Below are 12,603 nucleotides of genomic sequence, written 5' to 3' on the forward strand. Positions count from 1 at the left end.
TAAGGTAGACCCCCCCCCACCATGGCCCCCAAAGCCCACTTTATCTTCATCTCTCCAGTTGCGCGCCTGCTCATCTATAAACGAGCTCCTCCGCCCAACGCTTAGTGTCTGGTGCGACCTAATGTTCCATTTTCACCTCCCTGTCGCTACCATAGGCTTACAAATAGCCCTGTCCCTTCTTACCAGCCCCGGAATCTCACGACTGTCTTATAGCCACCTACAGGATCGCTGGGCACGGGGGACTCACTCTGAAGCCACTTTGAAGTCCCCCAAGAAGTGCGGGGGAGCTGTTCTAACTTGATACTCCCCACGGGGCCCCTCTGCCTTTCCCCTTTGGGACCCATCACTCATCCTCACCTCTCTTCTGTCACCAGACGCTTCATCCTTGCCCTCCCGGCTGCCACCCACCTGTCGCCCTAAGATAGATCTTTAGTCCCTTTCAACAGCATTTTGACCTTTGCGAGAGGACATTTGATTGACGGTTCTGCCCGCTTTGCCACTCAGTGCCCGGCAGAGCTGCCGAAGGCGCCACCTGTTAAGGATTAAATCTCATGTGCCAAGTCCCGGAGCACGAGGCCGTGCAGCTCTGCTCTGCCGCAACATGTGTCGCTGCCTGTTTCCCCGGGGCGGTGTGTGTGTGTTGAGGGGGGAGAGCTTTCCAAAGTGTACGTGTGGGGAAATCATCTCAAATTTGGGGGGGTACCTTATGCATCTCCTTGTGGGACACAGTCCTCCTCCTCGAAAAGTACTTTCCCTGTAGGGACACGGCTCGTGTCTAGATTATCTCAACACTTGTTGGGGGGACACCCCCTTGTTAACGTGGAGGACGCCAATCCCCTAGCAGAGGAAAGAGCATTGCAAGGTTCTGGGTACGCAAGTTGTAAGCGGCAAAGCCCGGGACTCAAAATCCGGTTTTTCTGACTCGTAGTCTCCCAATCGGAAATGAACGGGTGGACTACAAGGAGGCGACAGCCCCTGACTTACATTTGGGTACCGGTTATCTTGCCCGGGGCATTTTATTTTCCAGGACAATAAGCGGAAAGCATCATTTTCTTTCCCTAAGCCACATCCTCTGATAGAGATTCCGAAATAGCCAGGTGTGTGATCTGCTGCCCCCAGCGCCCCAGCATTACCCTCGGCCCGCCTGAGGAAAACCACCCCTTGTCCAGTTCTCCCCGCAAATTGTGTACAGATATCTCCCTGCTGGGCGCGCGGGGCTCATGGAGGGAAAAAGCACCAGCGAGCTCAGGGTGTTGGTCATGGCGGCGAGGGGCACTGCGGCAGAATTTTTTCCTCCCTTCTTTGCTGCAATCTGGGTGCGGCTAGAGCAATTTGTCATAGAATCTGGGGGGCTCATTTTTCCGGCCAATCACTTTTGGAGAAATGAGCGCATTGCAGCAGAATGCGCTGACGTCAGAGACCACCCCTTCTGCGCCTCCATATAAACCCCACCCAGCCAGCCCCTAGCGCAGACGGCGGAGAGCTGGGATGGAGCGCGCCGTGGCCCGCTGGCCGTGGCTGCAGCTCCTCCGGAGAGCCGGGGCGCCCACGCGAGAACCTCCCTACCTGGTGAGTGGTTGGCCATCCTTTACCTGAAAGGATGTGCAAAAGGAAGACTACACCCGCTTCCGGGTCGGGCTCTGTCCTCCTGGACACTCCGAGAGATAGATGCCGGGGACCTTCTCCTGGAGGCGGCCGCTTCTCCTGGTCCCCGAGCGTCGGCAACGAAATTCTGTCAGGAAGGAAAATCTCCAGGCACATTTTCCTGGGGGGAAATCAGGGCCCCTTTCTAGTCCAGTCCTTGAGGGTAGGCTGGGTGCTAGGGGCTTAAATGAAGCTGAGTGGGAGGAATCTGGTCAACCCCCTGTCAGAGTCCAGTGTGCTGCAGTCACTGGGGTCCAAACCCCAGGTTTTCTGTGTTTGAAGCCACCTTTAGAATGACGAGTGGTGGGAGATATGGCGGCGATACATTCTGCATGCCCCACGAATTAGGAGGGAAAAGCACCCGAAAATAAGAGTTTCCTGGGCGTATTTTCCCGCTAGTTTTTGGCCAGGTTCTTGATAACCGTAGGCGTGAGGAGTAGAGGTTCTCATCCACTAGGGATTCCGCATCCAAGTACACAGGTCAGAGCAAAGCCATCTCCAGTCAAAATTCAGACAGTAAATTTGCTAACTGATGTCATCTGGTTTATTAAAATAGTGGAGAGATATGGCGCCCAAGTGCAAACCTGCTAGAAGCCCCCTAGGATGAGTTCCGTAGAGAGGGCAGCTGGGGGGAGGGTCAAGTAATTGGGGGCGCGGGCTGAATAGAAGCAGGGGGTGGGTTGGGGTGGAGAGAAGGCCGCGTCCTTGGGTCTGACAGAGGCTGATCAAGAGGAGAGAGAGAAATACAGAAAAGGGGTGGTTTTGGGGGGCCCTGGGCGCTGGGCACTGGGAATTGGGGGTCAGGGGTCTTTTGTTTTGCGTGACGGTTGCTGGAAGATTCTGGCACATTGTGGGCTTTTGACTTTTGATAAAGTCGCCCTCTGCCATTTCCTTTGTCCCTATCAAGCACCCCCCGCCACACCGCCCCCTCCCCATGGTGGGCCAGCGGGCTTGGGGAGGGGGAGCGCGAGCTGGTTGCTACGTGGCAGGTTTCTGGAAGGTTTTCTTGCTGGCCGCCAGAGGGCGCTGGTGGCACTGCGGAATTTTGGGGGGCGGGGTGGGGAGGGGAGGTGGCCTTTGTTCTCCTGCTGGAGGGGGTCAGGCGCGGGATTTACTGAAGAGTTCTGGATCCATTTACCTAAGGGGGAAGTGTTTTAAGATCCCTAGGTTCACTGGGGAGCGGCTGCAGGATTCACACAGGGCAGAGATGCCGTGGTCCGCACTGGTTGCGTGACAGGGTGTCGTGGAAGAGCGTGAACGCGATTAGTTTATTTCAGTCGGTATTGGTTTTGAGGGTCTTAGGAAGGTATGGCTCATTTGAGTAGGATGAAGAAGCTGTAAAATGGCTAATTAGGCGCCATCGTGTGGGGGTCTTGAAATTCTTGCTGTGGCGTAGAAGGGAGGCGAGATTGGCGGGGAGGTGCTCGATGGTGGTCTGGATAATTTTGGGCGGTTTTGCCTGCCTTTATATAATTTTCTGGTGATACTGTGTTTTGTATCATGTGTCCAGAGACCATAAGTGAGTAAAAATGGTGTATTGAGAACTGGGCCTTTAAACTTATGTTAAATTGCGTCTTCTGGAGGTTGGAGCCAAGATTTCGATGTTTTTACCTATTAAAAGTGGCGTCGTGTTCTCGAAAGACCCTTATGGCGAATGTCTCCTTGTGCAAGATGACCCCTCACAATTGGGGGGCATAGGAGGCCCCCAGGACGTGTGTGTGTCAGGGGTGCTGCCTGATGTCCACAGGTGGATTCTGGCTAGTGGCAGCAGGCATGGCGTTTAGGGGACATAGCGGTCCTGCGTGATGGGCTGGGGTGGACTGTGCCCCCTTTCCTAGCCTGAGACCTGTTGGGCGCCCCCCCCCCCGCCCATTTTATGCCAGCTGTTTCCCTAGCAGCTGTGGGCCAGGCGCGGGCGGGGGCGCAGGAGGCTCCTCCTGCGCGCGCGCTGCAGGTGGCTGTGCTCTTGGGTTCTGGGTGCTGGCCGCGCGCCCCCTAGCGGTCCGTGCCTGCAAATGGCTGTCGGCCCGCTAAACCCCGCTTCTGGTTGCGCATGCGCACACAGATAACACTTGCGCCCTGTCAATCAAGTCTTCCTTACCCCCTCCCACTTCTCTCCCTCCTCCCCCTCCCACTGCTCCTCTGCCTCCTCCCTCTCCCTTTTCTCCTCTTCCCCCCTTCCCCTCCCGTTTTCCTCCTCTCTTCTCTCTTCTCCCACCTCTTTCTTCCCTCCTAACCCCTCCCTCCTCCTTCCTCCTGTTTCTCTACCCAGCTGCCTTTCCCTCCGCTACCCCTCCCTCTCTCTGCTGTTCCTTTGCTGGCCGTTAGAGGTCATCAAGATGGTCTCTAATCTGGCCCCTCCCATGCTGTAGGGTCTCTCCTCATGGACGACATCATCCGTTTGCCTCCTTGTCTTCAAGGACCACCTCTGGATGCCAAGCTGATGCCAAGGTGCTTGCTGCTCATCTCCGTCTTATGGTACCTCAGCCCCTCCTCCTGGCAATTAATCCACAACATGGCGGGCAGAACCCCCACCCCTGCCTCCCTCCTTGCACCACCCCCAAACCCATTAGCAATTAGAAGGCAATTTAAAATTGTAACTAATTAGTTTTAGTTGTAATTAATTCATTTAAATTTTAATTAATACCTAGACTTGGACTTTTAAGTGGGTCCTCTAACCTTTGGTCAATTGCAGAGGATGCTAAGAGGATGGATTCCTGGATCCCACCAACATACAAAGCAGCCACGGGCAGTGACCCCCAGGACCAGGACAACAAAGAATGAAGAGGACCAGGACTGATCACCCAGCTGTCCCTCTTGGCTAAAGGCTTAAACCAATGCCCTAGTGAGGGGGCATTGGGCATTAACCCCTGACCTTTGCTATGCTTCTGCCTTGATGCTCTGAATACTTTCCTATGAGTCTCTGCTTGTATTAACCTGCCAGCGACCTGGAGGGTTTCCATCCCCAGGGAGGTGTCAGTCCTCTAAATCCACCCTGTTGTTACCCATATGATGTCCTGAATGGAGGGGTCCCTTTGGGAACTTCTCAGGAGGGGGACCTGGGCCAAGGGCTCAACCAGCATCTCACTGGCAATTCCAAGGCCCAGGTGGGCTTCTGGAAGGAGCATGAGCCCCGACGCCATGCTACTGAACTGCCAAGGGCATCCCCACCTCCTTTGAGATCTCCCTGTCCTTTCTGGGGGACGGGGACCAGAAGAGCAACCTCCCAGGGTGTTGTGAGTATTAAATGAGAGAAAGCAGCCTCGGGCAGGGCCGGGCATAGAGGAGGCCATCAGCAAATGTTTGTTGAAAAAGTTTGGTCGGTCCATCCATCCCGCACCCCCTCACTTGTCTTATGCCTCTTGTCTATTCTCCCACAGCACCCTGGACAGCCTCCGTCCACGGGGCTCTCCTTGCACCAGGTAGGGGCTCCACCCGGACGGGCGTCAGGTGGACATGAGCAAGGACATGCGCTGTGCATGTGCGTGGTCATTTCCAGAGCACTTTCTAGCTTCTATGCACATGTTTTTTTCTATGTCAGACATGCATGTGAGAAAGGCCACCTCATTTACAGATGCGAATGAATTCAGCATCGATTTAAGTAATTTTAAAAGGTGGGGGGGCAAGAATTTGAACTGAGTGCCCCTCCAGGGGACAGGATGGATTCACGTTTACAGTGAGGTCGCTGAGGCTGGAGGAGGGTAAGCGTTTTGTCACGTTGCTGGCAAGAGAAGGGGTCAGAGTTGGAGCCTGGGTGCTGTTTGTGGCTGCCCCTGACCACTCCCTGCCCCAGAGTTACACTAAGAGCCCTTTGATTTCCAATCAAACGTTTGACAATAGGACAGTCTGTTTGAAATCCCAGCAGCCCGGGGTGGTCTTGGGGGTCTTGGGTGGCCCCAATGCCAGTACCATGTGCTGGCCCCACCTCTCAATAACGGTGTGACCTTAAATAAGTCGCTTAACTTCTCCAAGGCTCAGTTCTTTTCATGGCCTAAATGGGGATTAAAAATGAAAAAAACAGCACACAAAAAACACCCGCGTTTACCTACCCCACAGGGCGCTTTTGAAGACCAAATGATGCAACTACTATGAAAGTGCTTTGTAAATTGCTGTGGAAATTGTGAGGTACTTAACACTGGGAGGCTGTCCCTCATTGTCACATGCCCAGCCCTGTCCCCCCTCCGTAAGAACAGTTAGCACCCACTAGGTGCTGTGAGTGTTTGCGCTCAGTAAATAAATTCCAGAAGAAATAAAAACAGAATTAATTCAACAAACATTTTCTGGAACACCTACAATATGCCCCGCACACCAGGCCTAGTCTGTGATACAAAGATGATGAAAACAGTCTCTTGGAAGCTAATTGGGGTCCTCGTTTGACCGGCACTTTCTTTCGTCCCCTTTTAAGCCAACCAGTTTTGTCCGGATGAGACAAAAACAACCCCGGGCTGCTTTAGAGAAGCTGGGCTTGGTGTAGACAATAGCTCCTGGGCTTCTGAAAGGGGCTGATTGGATTATGTGGCAAATGAAGGTGGAAGGATGACTTGGAAGGTGACAAATGAAGTGGGCGGAGAGCTGCTGTGAGTTAATCCAGGCTATTAGGAGGGACCTTTTGTCTTCCAGAGGCTGGCAGGAGCTTTTACCACTGGGTTTTACATCCTTAATGTAAAGACACATAATTTATGGTCAGTGAAAACCCAGGCCCCAGTGAGATTTGAGTGGGCTGCAAAATTGAGCGTCCTGCTACCAGGGAGTAATTATAGTGAACATTTATGTCTCCCTTTGCCATTTGCAAAGGCCTTTTTTGCAACCGTCAATTCATTTGAACCTCACAACTCCCTGTCCCGCCCCGGGGCTGGCCTGCGCCTCCTAGGGGAACAGAGGCCATCAAGCGGCCTTCGGGTGAGGGCCCCAGGCCTCTGACATAGTCAGGGGAGAGGAGTCCCCCACCCTGGCCCCTCCTTCTGAACTCGGCTCTCCCCACGGCTGTGAGCCTCTGGGTCCCTCCTGTCCTCCTTTCTGGCCACTACAGTCCCTCTCTTTCCTTTCACAGCCAAGCTTCTCGAAAGGCCTGTCTCCACTTGCTGTCTTCCTTCCTCACCTCCAATTTCCTCTCCAACCCACTGCTTCCTGACTTCTTCCACTCCGTCGAACGACTCTCACTAAGGTAATAACTTTTCTGGCCATGTTTCCGGCTCACGGACACATGGACATACGGACACATGTCCAGTCTTTCTCGCACATTCTTTCTGGCTCTGGTTCACTTCTATTGACAGACACCCCCCTCCCAGCCATGGACTTCACAGAGTCGCCTGTTCCTGGCCTCTCTCCTTAGCTTCACCTAGAAACTTGACTATCCAGATGGCTCAACTTCTGGAACCTGCCTCTTAGCGTCTCGCCCTGAGTTGGCGTCTAAACCACCTGGTGCTGAGGCCTGGGGGTAGGTCAGTTTTTCCAAGCCACCTTTTTCTCAGTAGCAGAGTAGGGGTCTTTCTTTACCTGGCAGGTCAGGTGGGCTGTCTTGCAGATAAGAACCAGACACTATCTGAGGGACTGGAAGTGAAAAGTCATGAGTGTTCATGAGAAAATACAGTTGAGGTCACCATCAGATTTTCTTCTGGGTAAAGTTCCCAGAAGGAGGACCAAAGAGAGAAGAAAAGAAGTGGGGCGGGGTTAGGAGAGAAAGAAGAAAAAATAGAAAAGGGCACCAAAGACAAAAAAAGGAGGAAAGGGAGACCTAGAAGATATTAAAACCCGCCGAGAACACATCCAGAGAAAGGGTCCTTCTTGGGTTGGGTGGAAAGAAAGTAAACAGGAAAAAGGTTTTAAATTGATTACCCCAGTGACAAATCCCAGGAAGCTTTCAAATCAAATTGCCCCATTTTGGGTTTTTAACTCCTTCTATCAGGTTTAACCTCTTCACCTCCGGCATCCTGGTTAAACCCTCCTCAGCCCCCTTGGCTGGTGATTAAATCCCTGAAGGTACACGGAGTCTTTTCAATGAATGAATGGCCAACAGAAAGAGCCCTCCCCCTCCCCCCAGCTGTGTTTTTCAGTTTTTATTCCACTTTCTGCCCTTTTCCCTTAATGAACACAGGGCTAATCTTGGGCCTTGTCAAGGAAGAGGCTGCGACGTTAATGAGGTAGCTGCTGGACTCCAATATTCGACTCATAAGGAGCCTTCTTTGTCTGAGAAGGAAAAACACACTGATTATCATAATAAGGTGAACTGGCGGGGTCTGAGGCCGCACTTCTAATTTTGGTGCTGGAGCCCAGGTTTCGTCTGCTCCCCATTTAAGTCTCTGCCTCTGGCCCAGCGCGTGGTCCACTGAGCGGGGTTGAAGGCTGAAGGCAGCTCTGGGCCACAGGTAGCGCTGCTTTTGCAGAAGGTTCTTTTGTTCGACCGGACGCGCAGATGCCGCGGGCCAGGGCAGTTCAGGCCTCCCGGGTCCCTTCTCCAAGGAGAGCAGTGGGGGTGTAGGTGTCCAACTCTAGCTGGCATTGGACTTGCAGGATTAAATATGTAAGATTCCCAAATGGTGGAAAAGGCAAGTCGTAGGTGTAGACTCTGGAATTATCACCAAGTCAGCAGCCATGGACTGCCCCATCCAGGTCAGGAAGTGGGTGGGGATTAGGACCCCAGAGGCACCCGCCCTGCGGAAGGGCATGGTCTGAGGCTCACACTTGGCCCCCATGTACTGGTTAGTGAGGTTCAGGGGACCAGTGCTTTGTCAGGACCCCCCCGCAGCCAGCTCAGACCCAGCACCAGAACCTGTAGTCGCTCCTTTTGCCCTCTGAGTGTCCTCTGCTCCCATATGTCCTGCACCCGCCCGAGTCTCCCCCTTCTTTCCAGACCCTTGAACTCCCCAGAGCCCATTAATGTCTTTAGAGCAGGTGCACCTGAGTTGGAAACTTACCCTCATGTGTCCTGAGTTCTGGACGTTTCTTACCCCAAGGCAGATCAATCAAGATTAGATCACTCCAATTAAACTCCAGACTCTAGCCAGACCTTTGACCAAATGGGAAAAAGAAAAAAGAAAAAAGAAAAAAAAGCTAAGGGAGAAATGAGGCATTTGGAACAAGAAAACTTTGTTAGTTGAAAACTTATTAGTTGAAAATTCCTTCCCTTAACTGATCTGTTGGCTCATGGCATTCATAGTTCAGAACTAGATGCTCTTTCCAAGTTAATTTCAAACCAACCCTCGTCCAGTCCCTGAGTGAAATGTTGACAAATGTCCAGGTGGCCGGTTGGGGTGACTCTACCTGTTTTGGTGGAGGTGACCCAAATGTGGCCTGGGCTTGGGGACTGGCTGAGGGTGGGCACTTCTGAGAATGGGGATCCCACAAAAGCCTCCCCTCCTCCATGCAGCATTTGGATAGTAAAATAACAGAGCAGTTCCTGGTGTTGCTGAAAGAGGATTTATTTTAAATGGAAAAAAAAATCCATAAGCCTCCTCACCCTCAATTACACACCAAGAATTAAAACACCTGCCCCAGTCATTCATATTCCAGCATTTGAGAGCCTGGGGAGGGGGGTGGAAGGCAATTTTAAAGATCTGGGGCCACCAGCAGAGGGGTCTGTGCTAATTGCTCTCTCGAGTATAAGGTGGCCTGTTCTGACTTGGGTACTTGTGTCTGCAACACCCCTTCTGGGCCTGGGACAGACGCAGCTCTCAGTTGCCTGTGCACCCGAGAGCCCTGCGCTCCACCCTCCCAGCCGAGGTCCCTGCTGGCTTCCGTGTTGGCCCCTGACTCCCGGACCCACTGCTCTTGGTATCCGTCATTAAGTCCATCCCAGAGGCTCAGGAGATGAAGATGTGGCAGATGGGAAACTAGTGAGGCCAAGAGGTGTCCTCACCCACAATTCTTCTGAATTTTTTTCTGCTTTTACCACGCCTCTCTTCTCCACCCCTCTCCTCTCCGGCTCCTCCATCACCATTTCCTGATCTGGTCCTCTGGGGATGCCCTAGGCCGGCCCACTCCTCCTCTGGGTGTCCCAGCACCAGCTTGGCACAGAGTGGGGTTCAGTAAGAGTATGTGGGATGTCTGTTTGGACAGGTGAGTCACCGAAGGAACTTGACTGCCACACCCGAGCTGCCAGATGGGAGTTGCTGGGCAGACAAGGAGTTTGAGGCCCACTGGGTGGAGGGTGGAGGAGTGGGCGTCGCCCCACCCCCAGCCCCATTTGAGCCGGGGGCCTTATCAGTCTCACCCCTTCGTTCACTCATGCGTCCATCCAGTCAGCCAACAGTTGATCCTTACTGAGCAAGCCCATGGCCCAGCACCGGGCTGGACACCGGCCCCACTAGCGCGTCCCTTGACGGCCTCTGCCTCCCCAGGAGGGCGGGCCGGGGGTTGCTTCGGCCGCTGGCGGCCTGGGGGTTGCTTCGGCTGCTGGCGGCCTCGCGGCTCCAGGCCCTGGAGCAGGGACTCCTGCTCTGCAGAGAAGGCAGGCAGGAGGGTGCGCAGGGCGGCCTGCTTTCCCTGTTCGGCCAGTTGGCCCCCTTTTAACTTAACCCCCTGGAAGTCTCCAACCTTCCCTTCTCTGGGGCTTGGCTGCAGGTCCAAGCCAGCCCCTCCCACCCTCTTGGCCTCCCAGCCCCTCCTGTAGCGGAATGCTGCTGGCTGTTCTGGACCCCCGGCCTTCAAGTTCAGAGCTGAAGTAGGGGTATGGGAGCAGCTGTACTGTATGTCCCCTGGGGCTCTGGCCACACAGGTCTCCCTCTTGAGTCAGGGTCCGCGGGCTGGACCCCTCCCTCTGTGGTGCCTTCCTCCCCTGGGGTAAATCCAGCTCCTTTGCCCCTGGTTGTTGGTGGGGGTTGGGGGGCTCTGGCCCATGCAAAGGACGGATGGCTGGGAACCTCCAGGGAGCGCGGCAGGTGCTGTCCCTGCCTGGCCGCCTGCCTGCTCTGCTCTACCTGGCGGCTCCTCCCCGGCCCACCCCACCGCTGCGGCCAGGCCCACTGCCCACCAGAGCTCGGCTCGCCCGGCCTGACCCCTTTCCCTGTTCTCTGTGCCCAAGTCACTGGGCTCGTGACCCTCTGGGTCTCAGCTGTCCAGTCCTCTGCCTGCGGGTTGATTTTCCCTGCTGGGCCCACGCCTGTGGTTACCTGGCCCTGCCTGCTGCCTCGCCCCCTCCCACCTGCTTAACTTTTGCCCTGCCTTGCCCCCAACGCAAGGAGACTCTCCCCCTTAGTTTCCAGGGGGTCTTCAGTGCCCAGGGGACAGGCCCCTGCTGGCATGCGACTCCCCCCATTATCCTCCCAGAGTCTGAGTGGCTATGGGCTGCAGCTGGACCTGTGTCCCTCTCACTCCCCCAGGCCCCTTGTCGTCATGTCCTACTGGGCCTGCCCAGACGGCTGCCCTGTCCTGTCCCTGTGAGTCCCAGGCCCTGCCCCTTCCCCGGCCTCATGGCTGGTCTGGGGGCTGCCACCCGGCCTGTCGCTTCTCCTTGTACCTCTTCCTGTCATTGCTGTCCCCACGGGCCACCTCCCTCCACCGAACACCAAGCCGCAGGTGAGACTGAGCTGCGGGCCTTCCTTGGTGTGTGTCTGGCGTTTCTGGGGGGCTCGGCTTGCCGATGTCGTAACTTTCTGCCTCTCGCCAGGGTCTGCCCGTCCTTGACACACCGGTTGATGACAGTCACCTGAGCTGGATGGAAGAGGCAGAAGATTCTCCCAGACCACCTCCTTCAGGACCTGGCGCCTCATTCCCAACCTTGTACCTCGAGACACCTTCCTGGTTTGGGGTGAGTTTCTTGCTTTCTCGGGACACCATGATCTCATTAGGTTCAGCTCACATCTATTGTTCAAGAATGTACATATTTAACCTGGGAAAGGTCACTACCAGGGGCGAATCCTCTTCTACACCAGCTGTGGGGCCTGGGGTTCTGGAAGCTTTCTGGAGCCGAGACTCTTGCCACCCGGAGCCCAGATGCAGGCATGCTGTGGGCCAGTATGGTAAGTGGGGAGTGTCCACCTCAGGTCTGGGGGTCCCTGAGATCCAGCTCGAGCCAGGCACACAGTAGGTTCTCAAAGCTTTGCGCATCATGTTGATGACATGAATAACTGTGCACCTGCCCGAAGCCCGGCGAGCGGGTCCATTCAGAGAGGCGGAAATAGGCATGCCTGTCTGCTCTGTGGCTCGGAAACCATTTCTCCCCATAAGCCGTGGTAACGTCGGTCCCTGTGAGGGTGCTCGTTTCTCACACATGAGACTTTGATAATGTCTTTTAATCAAACCGTGGTTTTTGAGTGAGTTCTTCTCTTGGCCTCGCCACCTCACCCCTGAAATTGCAGTGAGACAGGAATGTCTGTTTGTCTAAATGAAACCAGTAACGGTAGAGAAGAGGCAAGCAGGCCCTTCCCGCCGCCCCGGGCGCTCCAGGGCTTGTCGTCTGTTTATCCGGGCTTCACTTGTTCCAGATGCGCTAATGCAGCCACGGGGGCCCCGGGCTGGGGCCTGTCCGGGGCCTCAGACCAGCTTTTCCCTCAGGACCAGTGGGTCCGGTTGGGTGCCCTGGCAGGTCCCGTGCAGTGAGGTGGCCATGTGGCAGCTAAGTGGGGTGGACAGGGAGAGAGGAGGCCCTGCTGAGGGCACCTCCCTCCTGGGGCTCCGGCGGCTGAGCCGTGGCAGGGCCCCTCCTGAAACTCGTCGGGGAGCCCGGGGGTCTTTTCAGAATCAGCCTCTGAGTGGAGTGTGGCTGGCTCTCTGCCTGGCGTCCCTGTATCTGAGGCTTTCGGGGTAGCTGCTGGGGTGAATGAGCGAGTGCAGTTAGACGGGAGATGGAGGCCTGGAAGGTGGAGGCGAAGCTGACTCAGCTCGCCAGACGTTTACACCCCAGTGGGCCCTGTGCTGTTCTGGTTCCGATGCCAACACCCCCACCTGATGCTCATGCACGGCGTCTCTGTGAGAGGGGAGGTGATGAATGGGGCTCCAGGCCAGAGCTGTGGGCCTTGCCTT

The 12,603-nt window shown here is 55.2% G+C and overlaps 1 long non-coding RNA gene across 7 annotated transcripts in view; it reads left to right on the forward strand.

Moving 5' to 3' along the window:
• The first annotated feature begins 1,456 nt into the window (after positions 1-1,456).
• LOC102513173 overlaps positions 1,457-12,603 on the forward strand; it is a 34,605-nt gene continuing 23,458 nt past the window's right edge. For 3 of the 7 annotated variants that reach the window (XR_004320936.1, XR_004320938.1, XR_004320934.1), the window contains exons 1-5: positions 1,457-1,569; positions 4,017-4,095; positions 4,340-5,066; positions 6,695-6,808; positions 11,249-11,389. This is a non-coding gene — a long non-coding RNA (uncharacterized LOC102513173). Of the gene's footprint in view, positions 1,570-4,016; positions 4,123-4,339; positions 5,067-5,700; positions 6,809-11,248; positions 11,390-12,603 lie in introns of all 7 variants that reach the window. The other 4 variants (XR_004320937.1, XR_004320939.1, XR_004320935.1 and 1 more) reach the window with 4 other exon arrangements.

The sequence above is a fragment of the Camelus ferus genome, chromosome 6 (genome assembly GCF_009834535.1).
Source record: "Camelus ferus isolate YT-003-E chromosome 6, BCGSAC_Cfer_1.0, whole genome shotgun sequence".
Classification (NCBI taxonomy): Eukaryota; Metazoa; Chordata; class Mammalia; order Artiodactyla; family Camelidae; genus Camelus; species Camelus ferus.